Source organism: Mesoplodon mirus (assembly GCF_964341445.2).
Source record: "Mesoplodon mirus genome assembly, chromosome: 11".
Classification (NCBI taxonomy): domain Eukaryota; kingdom Metazoa; phylum Chordata; class Mammalia; order Artiodactyla; family Ziphiidae; genus Mesoplodon; species Mesoplodon mirus.
In genome coordinates, this window is record NC_138987.1 from 39832229 (window position 1) to 39843733 (window position 11505).

General features: G+C 50.9%; 1 pseudogene across 1 annotated transcript; it reads right to left on the reverse strand.

Annotated features, from left to right (window-relative positions):
- Positions 1 to 2839: 2839 nt before the first annotated feature.
- Positions 2840 to 3229, reverse strand: LOC309811926 (mitochondrial import inner membrane translocase subunit TIM14-like; annotated as a pseudogene). Its single transcript has one exon. The product of its transcript is annotated as a mitochondrial import inner membrane translocase subunit TIM14-like (transcript).
- Between the last annotated feature and the right edge of the window lie 8276 nt (positions 3230 to 11505).

Consider the following 11505-nt stretch of genomic DNA (forward strand, 5'->3'; position numbering starts at 1 on the left):
CGCAAAAGAGAGAAGTTCCCCCTAAAATTAATTTTCTGAACAAAACTCTGAAATTACCCTGAGATAAGAAGCAGTGACATGGACAGCTGGCCAGAAAATTAAGTAAGGTAATCACTGGTCAGTCTCCTTAGAGAGCAGACAGTCCTCTGACATTTAGGATAAAGCCATGCATCTTAGTCCGTTTGGGCTGCTAGAATAAAAACACCAGCGACTGGGTGCTTCTAAACAACACATATATTTCTCGCAGTTCTGGCGCCAGAAGATTCGGTGTCTGGTGAGGGCTTGCTTCCTGATTCATGGATAATCATCCTGCTGAGTCCCCACATGGCAGAAGGAGTGAGAGAGCTCTCTGGCAGCTCATACAGGCACTAATCCCATTCATGAGGGCTCCACCTTCATGACCTAATCACCTCCCTAAGCCCCACCTCCTAATATCATCACATTGGGGATTAGGATTTCAGCACAGGAATGAGAGGGTGGGGGTCGGGGGGGGGGCGGTGAGGAGAGACATAAACATTCAGTTCAGTCCGTGAACCTTGAGAATAGTTCATAAAAGAGAGAGTTCAGACACTCAGCCAAAAACATTAAAGACGAAAGGCACAAAATTCAGCAAAAGGAAAACTGAATGCCAAGGAAACAGTTAACACAGTTAAAATACTAGATCAAGAGTCAGCAAACCACTGGTCAAAACCAGCCCACTACCTGCTCCAGAAAGCTAAGAATGATTTTTACTTGTGACCGTTTGCAGCTGATTTGTTGTTAGGGAACACACTAACTTTGGACCCCAATTAAGTGAAATTATCTCCCTTCCTGCCCCCCAAAGAAATCCATTCTTCTCATTAGTAGACCTGTATTACAAAAAAAATTATACTCAATTGTTATTATATTTTTATTTCATCAGTTAAAAAGTTGTGAATTTTTTTAAAAAGCAATGAAAAGCTAGCAAGAATTTCAAAACTAATATTAAGCAAGAAAAATAAATAAATAAAAATTAAAAAGTTGTGAAAATGTGTGGAACTTTTAAGTGTCAGAGCCTGGATTTGAACTTAGGAAACCTGATCGTTCACACTACTGCCTCCCTGAAAAACAAACAGCCGCCTTCTGGAGAGACGGCTGCGCTTTCAAGGTGATGCTCTGAGCTTTGCTTGCGGGCATTCCAGAAACCTCCGCACAACCCCTCCCTGGCTCGTGGAGCTCTTTGCGCCCATCATTATTTACGTTTAGCACCATCTAGTGGAGCCAGCGCTAATCTGGAGCCCGACTGGCCGGGTTCACACCCCACTGCTGACACTGGTCCCTCCTTGGTTCCCGGCCTCAGTCCTTAAACCCAGAATGTGAATGAGAACGGGAGGATCACAGATGGTGTGTTTACCGCTGGCTCATAGTAGGTGTTCAATAAACATTGTTTCCCGGATGAGACGTTCCTTCGATGGCTGGTTTCTGAGGCTGATTCCTTGGGGCCACCGTCTGCCGAGGGGGGCCTTGAAATACCAACTCGGGGATGGTCGGAGCCCCATCTTGGGGTGATCTGGCCCAGCCCCTTACCAGCCTCTGCTGTCTGTGGCCCCCTCCTCCCTTGGCAGGTGGCCCCACTGCTCCTCAACCCCCAGGGAGGGGTGCTGTTGTCATGTGGCCCCCATACCCTTCTCCACCCCCACACAGCACATCCTTCACCAGCTCTTTCTGAACGAGGGTGATGGCAAGGTCTGTCCAGGTGTCTTTTTCACTAAGAACCACCAGCCTCCCATTGCCTGAGGGGCAGAACCAGCTACATAATTTGTAGGGTGCCATGCAAAATGAAAATGCAGGTACCCTTGTTCAAAAATTATTAGGAATTTCAACACAACTACAGCAGCATTAACCAAGTGAGGGACTGATCTGAGCTCAGGGGCCCTGTATGGCTGCCCAGGTTGCAGGCCCATGAAGCCCGCCCCTACTTCGTGCAGGACACCACCCTAAGATCTTAGCCAGAAATCCCCCCGTTACACCCTCTCAAGGACCCTGCATGGTGAGTAGTGTTATCTCATATTTTTTTTTAATGTGGTAAAATACACACAATATAACACTTATTATATTAACCATTTTTTAAGTGTACAGTTCAGTAGTGTGATAAAGTATATTCACTGTGTAACCAATTTTTAGAACTCAATCATCTTTCAAAACTGAAACTTTTCCTACTAAACACTAACTCCTCATTCCCCTCCCCCCAGCCCTGTTGACCACCATCTACTTTCTGTCTCTATGAATCTGACTACTTCAGGTGCCTCACATAAGCGAAAACATTCAGAATCTGTCTTTTTGTGACTGGCTTATTTCACTTAGCATAATGTCCACAAGTTTCATCCCTGTTGTAGCATGTGTCAGAATGCTTTTTCCTCTTTAAGGCTGAATAATACTCCATTGTATGTATTTATCATTTTGTTCGTTCATTCATCAGTCAATGGACATGTATTTGGGTTGTTCCCACCTTTCGGCCATTGTGAATAACTCTGAACATGGGTGTTCAAATATCTGTTCAAGAGTCTGCTTTCAATTTTTTTGGAGATATTCTCAGAAGTGGGCTTGCTGGATCCTATGATAATTCTGTGTTTCATTTTTTGAGGGGTGTCTACACCATTTTAAGTTTTGAGGCACTTTATTTAAAAAAAGCTGGTACTCAAGTACATAAATGAATAAGAACTTAAAATTCATCATACGGGGATTCCCTGGTGGTCCAGTGGTTAGGACTCCATGCTTACATTGACGAGGACCTGGGTTCGATCTCTGGTCGGGGAACTAAGATCCCACAAGCTGCATGGCTCGGCCAAAAAAAAAAAGTAAAATTCATCATACATTTATTTCATTTTTCAGCTTGACCTTCTAGTAAGTCTTTAGCATCACTGATTTTGGGCTGCTATATAAGGAGATACCCCCTTATCGTGTGATTTAAAAGCATAGCTCGTTAATAAACATTTCTTATTTTTCCTTTATTGGCAGTAGGGTTTACACTAATTACCATGCTAATGCTGCTTCCCATTTTGTCATTTTGGGTTCAAACCCACCTCTGTAATAGCCACCACAGAAGGCACATTTTGGTAGACTTTGAAAAACCTGTTTACTTGAGGCTCCATGTGTTTCCTGGCTTGCAAAGCGTAAGACAGCCTGCAAACCCTGCAGCAGCAATGGTCAGTCCAACTGCTACCACTGTACTGGCTGTGGCTCCCCTGGTTCCACCCGGAGCAAGGTTCATCCCAGCCCAGAGGCCTCGACCACCCTGGTTACAGCATTTTATACCCCCCGCCAACAGGGCACAAGGGTTCCAATCTCTCCAAGTCCTCACCAATACTTATTTCCTGTTGTTGGGTTTGTTTATTTATTTATTTAAATAGCAGGGATCCTAATGGGTGTGATATCCCCACTCTTTAGTGTGGTATCTGGAAAAAAAAAATGGAATCTGAGGCTTGAAGGCACTAATTAACTTGCCCAAGGCCATGACGCCCATTGCTATTTTCAATCCAGCTGTGACTGGCACTGAATGACCTGCCTGACTCATGCAGCCTCCAAGGGCGGCTTGCCATTGTCAAGGTGCCAGCCAGAACCATTCAAGGATTTTGATGGAGCCCCAGCCCAGTTCCCTGAGGCCATGACGAACCTGCAGTGGCGCCCAGCATTACTACAGAACCAGCACCAACCCACCACCCTGCTTAGGCTCAAGCCAGCCGGCTGGCCCTGCCCTGCAGGTACACAGACCTCTGCTCCCCCCACTTTACTGGGGTCCCTAGTACCCTCACCCCGGGCCCTTGCTGCGTGAGGCCAGAAGGCCAGAACCAAGATCCAGACCGAGCAACTGCTAAGGACTGAGGAAGGGACTGGACACTGGAGCCCAGCTCTGGTTTTGTCACACCCATTTCTGGCTCCAGAGTGAGGGTGGGGGGAGGGGGGCTGCCTGACCTGAGGCCAAAGGAGTAGAGTCCCTGTGGGCTCAGAAATGGGTGAAAAGGGGGCTTCCCCAGTGGCGCAGTGGTTAAGACTCTGCCTGCCAGTGCAGGGGACATGGGTTTGAGCCCTGGTCCAGGAAGATCCCACATGTCGCGGAGCAACTAAGCCTGTGCGCCACAACTGCTGAGCCTGTGCTCTAGAGCCTGTGAGCCACAACTACTGAACCCATGTGCCACAACTACTGAAGCCCGCACCTAGAGCCCGCAATAAGAGAAGCCACATGAGAAGCCTGCGCACCACAACAAAGAGTAGCCCCTGCTCGCCGCAACTAGAGAAAGCCCGTGTGCAGCAATGAAGACCCAACACAGCCAAAAATAAAAAGAAATAAATTAAAAAAACAAAAAAAGAAATGGGTGAAAAGGGAATTCCCTGGTGGTCCAGTGGTTAGGACTCCATGCTCTCACTGCCGAGGGCCTGGGTTCAATCCCTGGTCGGGGAACTAAGATCCCATAACTTGCACAGCATGGCCAAAAAAAAAAAAAAAAAAAAATGGTGAGAGCAGACCCTCTTGGGAAAACCCCTCAGGACCAGCATATTTGTGGTTGCCCAAGAGTGGGTTGTGAGATCTGTTTAGAAGGCAGGACCAGCATTAGAAAACAAACATGTCATTATCATTTGAAAGATAATTACGGCCCGTACCCCAAGCTTGGCTTCAGTGGGACAAACACAGGTCCCTTGGGGAGAGGGACCATTAGCACATAAGCGAATAAGTACTTATGTACTATTTGTGGACAAGAAATACACACAGGCCCTATGGGGCCAGTGATTTCTGACCTCCGCAACCTGTTCCGGCTTCCTCCATTTCACTCCTTTGTCTATAAGTTTCTTCTGTCACTTCTTCTTTCTCTCCTCCCTTTTATTTTTTTGCCTCACCAGCATGGCTTGCGGGATCTTAGTTCCCCAACCAGGGATCGAACCCGTGCCCCTTGCAGTGGAAGCACAGAGTCTTAACCACTGGACCACCAGGGAAGTCCCATCTCGCTTCCCTTTTTTTCAAAATCGGTGGTGAGTCTACTCTGGGCCAGGTGCCTTGTAGACTTGTCCTTCCCCTCATCCTCTGCCACGCCGCTCCCCACTCAGGCAGAAAACACAACCCCGAGCACCTTGGTTTCCCATCTCGTGCCCGTGTCCCAGGCCTGGCCCTGAATGCCCTGTGGTCCTGTCCAGAAGCCCGGGCTGCGGGGCCAGGGCCCAGGCTCCCCATCCAGCCCCCAAGCCAGGGCTGGCACAGGGAAGCTGAAAGAGGGGTAAATCCGCAAGCAGGTGCCAGGGGACACATGGCCGCTTCAGGCTTCACCCGTGTCCCAGCTACACGTCCCAGGCAGCTCACGGACCCAGCAGAGGGAGGAGAGAATCCCCAGGGCTTTGAGGCTGAGAGGGAGTTCAGAGGTCAGAATGCCTGTCACTGCACAGAGTGGATGCACAGACAGCTTCTGGAAAGAGCTTTCCATGCCCAGAGCCGGTGGGCCAGTGAGGGCAGCTCCCCAAAGAACAGCCACCTGGGCTGGGGGGCGCTTCTGCAGGGCCCAGCTCTCAGTGCCCTCCCTTCTAATCCTTTCTGTGCCCACGGGAGCTCTCCCTTGGTCTTCATGCTGGGCTCCCCCCACTGTCGCCCAGCCGGGGTCAGGTGTTCAGGCCTTCTGCCAGGTAGCGCTGAGTAGGTGTTCAGTCAGTGATAGAGGAAGAAACCGCCCCACCACAGGCTGTGGCTTTGGATGCCTAACCTGGGGTGCTAGTGCGGGTCCCTCCTCTTTCTTTTCTTTTTTTTTTTTTTGCGGTACGCGGGCCTCTCACTGCTGTGGCCTCTCCCGTTGCAGAGCACAGGCTCCGGACGCGCAGGCTCAGCGGCCATGGCTCACGGGCCCAGCCGCTCTGCGGCATGTGGGATCCTCCCGGACCGGGGCACAAACGAACGCGCGTCCCCTGCATCGGCAGGCGGCAGGCGGACTCTCAACCACTGCGCCACCAGGGAAGCCCCGCTCCTCTTTCAAATGGAGTTACTAGTAGATAACAGAACCAGCTTAGGGGGATGGGCGCTGTGAGGATTAACGCAGGGGAGGATACGGAGGACAGTCCAGGCACAGAGGGCGGTTTCTATCATTACTGTTGCTGTTATTGTTATCCATCATTAATGAAAAAGAAGCCCTCAGATGAGGATCACATGCCGTGTGTGTGTGTGTGTGTGTGTGTGTGTGTGTGTGTGTGTGTGTTCACCCACAGCAGGACCCAGGTTTGGAGAGTTGGGATGAGGGTCTGGAAGGGAAGGGACTAGAGTCTAGACCTTCTCTACCAGACAGATCTCAGCTTCCTGGGGAATCTGCCTTTCCCTCCCTCCCCACCCCTGCAAAAGGCCCCCATCACAGACACAGAAGCCCCCGAGGGAGACCGGGCTGATCTTCCCAAGACTCAGGGTCCTGCACGCCCCGCATGCTCAGTGCCCAGTCAGGCTCAGGAATCGAGCCCTTGCAGACATTCTTGCCTCAGCCTCCTCCATATGGCCCAGGCGAGGGCCACTGAAGGATGGAGGGAGCTGGCAGGTGCCAGAGGGATTTGAACCCAGGTCTGGGGGCCTCCGCATCTGGGGCTCTTTCTTCCATAGTAGCTGGCCTCAGGGGGACTGTGGACAGACAGTTCTGTGAACTATGGAGGCTGAGAAGTGGGGATACAGGTAAGGGAGGCTCAGGGATCCCATCTTATGGGGCCGACCAGGACCAGTCCCCTGTCTGCCTCCACTGCCTGCCTGTGTTTGCTCAACTCTGTGCCCCATGGAAGGTGACCAGTAAGGACTGGGAAGAAAAGGCCTGAATCCTGATCCTTTTCTTCAGATCTGAGCTCGGTCCTACACGTTCCTTTCTGGGCCTCGGTTTCACATCCCGTAGTGTCTGTGCACGTGGCCTTGCAGCACTGCCGCTGGAATTCAACAAACTGTGTAAGGTGCACGGACTCGAATTTATTTTATTTATTTATTTTTTAAAAAATATTTCTTTCTGTCTCCTTTCTTTCCTCTTTCTTTCTCTCTCTCTCTCTCTCTCTCTCTCTCTCCCTCTCTTTCTCTGCACTGGGTCTTAGTCGCGGCACCCAGGATCTTCATTGCTGCGGCATGCGGATTTCTTAGTTGCAGCATGCCTGCAGGATCTAGTTACCTGATCAGGGATTGAACCTGGGCCCCCTGCATTGGGAGTGCAGAGTCTTACCCACTGGACCACCAGGGAAGTCCCCGGACCCGAATGCAATAGGCCCTCGTCCCTCCCTCCGGCCCAGCGCACCACATGCTTTACCCCCACTCCCCGAAACTGTACCACTGGCCACTGTTTATAGACTGAGGGTGTGGGGAAGAAAACATCTGGAGGTGGCGGACAGGGAGGGCTGGTGTTGGTAAGGAGGTCACAGAAACGTTCCTGCCAATGAATTAAGCTACCCAGCCTCCCATGGGAACATGAGAACGGAAGCCCAGTTCACACCAGGGTCTCCGCATCATCCCTCTGTGGCCTTGGAGGCTGACACCGTTAGTTATCCCTGTTCAGCACAGATGGAACCTGAGGCTCGTGCAGGCAGGGAGGCTGGCCCAGGCCCCGCAGTTCTCCTGGGGCCCACACGGACCTGGGCCACATCCCACAGAAAATTCACAGGGACATTCTGGCCCAGGCAGACATTTGGTCCTGAAACTGCACTAGGTTTCATTTCTTCCCTCAGATCCAACAATCCCACCCTTCAAAGGCACTGGGTGTCAGAGGACTCAGACCTCTACGCCATTGGCTGAATAGTTTTCCCCAATTCCAACCACTCCTCTAGACGCTGAGTCCCCTGGCTTTGGACACCCTCTGTTGTCCCCAGAGTCATGCTGCCCAGGGGAGATGCTAAGATTCCAGTTGGGAATGAACGAATGAGGGACCTTGAAGCTGGACGTCAGTCACACCTGAGTTCAAATTGGAGTTTTATGGTAGACCCAGCCTGTTGCTGAGCCTGTCAGCTTGCTCGTCTGGGAATTGGGCTCATATAACACGCTTCCCCAGATTATGGAAAAAAGAAATAAATGCTGCAAGGGCTTCACAGGCTGTGCACACCAGCCCAACACAGGCAGCTAAGTATCTGTTTCCAGTCTTGACCAGGTTCCAAGCCGGGGCCTCCTCTCCAGAATTCTCCTTCCCCTGAAGCGCATTCGACTCACTGAGGGCTCAGCCCAGTCCTCACGGGGACGAGTATGTCCTGCCACCTGGCTGGGCTAGCAGCTCCCTCCCTTCCGAGGCCAAGGGCCAGACTAGCCTTTTCTGCCAAACGCCCACACTTCAGGTTTCCGATCTCCACACCTTTGCTCACGCTATCCCTTCCGCCCAGAATGTCCTTATGTGAAATATCTGGGTCAGAGAACACGTGCATCTGGCATGTTTTGAGACGCTGACCAAGCTGCCCTCCTAAGAGGCTGCATCCAAGTGTATTCCCAAGAAGTGCCCAAGAAGACAGGGTCCCCACAGCTTTGCCAGCGCTGTGTGTTATCAAAGGCTTAGATGTTGGACAGTATCATTACTGCTTTATTTGCACTTCCTTTGTTATTAGTGGGGACATGGGAATACAGACACTTCCTCAGAAAAAAGGACAAGGCTTCAGATTTTTTTTTTTTTTTTTTGCCTACATTACGGCTTGCGAGATCTTAGCTCCCCGCCCAGGGATTGAACCTGCATCCACAGCAGTGAAAGCACAAAGTCTTAATCACTGGACTGCCAGGGAATTCCCCTAAAGAACTTTAAATAAAAGGAAATTGTTTCCTGGAAATTCCTTAGCAGTCCAGTGGTTAGGACTCCACACTCTCACTGCCAAGAACCCAGGTTCCATCCCTGGTTGGGGAACTAAAATCCCACAAGCTGCACAGTGAGGCCAAAAAAAAAAAAAAAAAGAAAAGAAAAGAAAAGAAAGAACGAAAGAAAGAAATTATTTCCTGTGAGAGAAACCATCCCCAAATGCTGTCTCCCAGGTCCTCCTCGCTCTTCCAGGCAGAAGGGGAGTTGAGAGAGTGGTAATTAACAGTCATGAGACAGGGAAACCCAGGGCCTGGAATGAGAAGCTGGCTCCTGAGTCGGGTGCACCATTTCACCTACCTGGCCTCAGTTTCCTCCTCTGTAAAGTGGGACCTTCAGTTCTTAGCCTGGAGGGTTGTTATGAAGAGGAAACGGGATGGCAAAGGGGAACTTCACTCATCTGTGAAACAGGTGGCTACTGAGGGCCCAGCATGTGGGGTGCAGAGGGGTGAAAACGTACACGGCCTCCCGACTCGGGTACAGACCAGGTCTTCCTAGGGGCTTCCTCCCCCAGAGCAGAGGTGTGGACGGCAGCTGCCGCTGACACCATGGCCCGCCGTCCCTGTTGAGTGCCGGCTGAGGGAGTTGCTAGGACTGCTCTTATTGTTTTGAGACAAACTCTGCTATCATGCTGATAAACTCAGCTGTCAGAAGGGATGTTATTTCTGGGTGAAAGGAGATTCTGCAGGACTGGGGCTCCTTCCTGCCGGCACCCACGTGGGCCTCGTCCCTCCCGCCAGACCCAATTTGAGCGATAACCTGGGGCCTTGAGCCTGCTCCTGGCAGAGGACAGTGGTGGCCATCACTGCAGGATATCCACAGCCTGCTGTCCAGGGCCTCTACAATGCTTCAGGAGCAGATATCACCCCCTCCCTGACCCCGGATTCCTGGAATTGTCTGACTGAGTGGAGGCTGTTCTCTGTCCCCCTGACAGGTTGCATGAGATTAGGTTATTTTGGTCACACGGGCCATTTAGTCTTTTGGCCCTAGCGCGTGTCTATTAAATGGTCGTGGCTCTGAGCTGAGCGACCTGGCTGGTTAAGCCTCATAATCTGCTCTGAAACGTGCTGGTTCTGTTTTCAATTGTGATAGTCCCCTTGTCACCAGCACAGCTGGCCCCTCTGGCTCCACTGTGGGCTCAGCCTGCCAAGCACCCCTGAGAGCTGTAAAACTGGGTCTTGATTAAAATCCTTGCTCTTGGCCGTCTCAGGTCTGATCATTGTGCTTTGTTTTATTACACTTTAGTCTGTAGTATCAAGTTTTCATTCACATACCCAAAAGTGCACAAATCTGAAGCATTCACCTCAGTGCATATTTATATGTGTAGGTACCCCTGCGACCACCATGCATATCAGTCCAGAAAGTTCCCTCATGCCCAGTCAATACCCATCCCACCTCGAGAGGTGGCCACTAGTCTCACCTCCATCATGTAGATTAGTTTCGCCAGTTCTTGAACTTCATATAAACGGATTCTTACAGTATGTTCTCTCTTGTGTCTGGCTTCTTTCACTGTTAAAAAGTTACTGTTTTGGGCTTCCCTGGTGGTTCAGTGGTTGAGAGTCCACCTGCCGATGCAGGGGACACGGGTTCGTGCCCTGGTCCGGGAGGATCCCACATGCCATGGAGCGGCTGGGCCCGTGAGCCATGGCCGCTGAGCCTGCACGTCCAGAGCCTGTGCTCTGCAACGGGAGAGGTCACAACAGTGAGAGGCCTGCGTACCACACACACACACAAAAAAGTTACTATTTTGGGAATTCCCTGGCGGTCCAGTGGTTAGGACTCGGCAATTTCACTGCGGAGGGCACAGGTTCGATCCCTAGTTGAGGAACTAAGATACCGTAAGCCACACGGCAAGGCCAAAAATTAAAAAAAAAAAAAGTCACTGTTTTATGACCAGAAACATAATACATGTTTATGGTAAAAGTTACAAGTAATGTACAAGAGAAAGAAAAGACCAGTGAGTGATATCCACACCTGTTACCCAACCTTGACCTTCTAGTGTGTTCCTTACAGAGCTTTCAAGGCAAATGAAAAATATTCTTCTACGTATATCAATTTACATTATACTTATTCTACAACCTTTTTATCTCATTTAACACAGCACAGGTACAGATGTCTTTCCGTGTTAGTACATGTGGGTCTACCTCAGACTTCCACGTTATACTCATTAGAAACGAGTCCCCAGGGAATTCCCTGGTGGTCCGGTAGTTAAGACTCTGCGCTTCCACTGCGGGGGGCATGGGTTCGATCCCTGGTTGGGGAACTAAGATCCTGCAAGCCATGTGGTATGGACAAAAAAAAAAAAGAGTCCCCAGATCTGGCCCACATTAAAGGAGAACAGAGCTGCCATCAGCTGAGATGGGGAGACCGTAGGAGATGTAAGTTTGGGGGAGATGAGTTTAATTTGGCTGCATTGGCCTGAAGTGCCTCTTACATATCAGGAGGGGGGATGGAGAAGCTTCTGTGAAGTCTACTGGTTGCCCACTTCTGTTCTCCACTGGCTTTCCTGGGGGCCTTAGCCATCTGCTTCCAGGCCCCTTGGTCCCCCTCCTGGTGACGCTCTGCTCCTGGCCGGCTGTGGCCACCCTCCAAGGCCGGAGGCTCTCTTGCATCAGGTGCCCCCGCTCTGAGCTGGCCCGAGGCTCAGAAGGGGCCCAGGAGTTCAGCTGCCTGGAGCTTGGGCTGTGCTGCTGGCCTTGGGCCAGCTCATTACAAGGGGTTTGCAGCAAGCAGA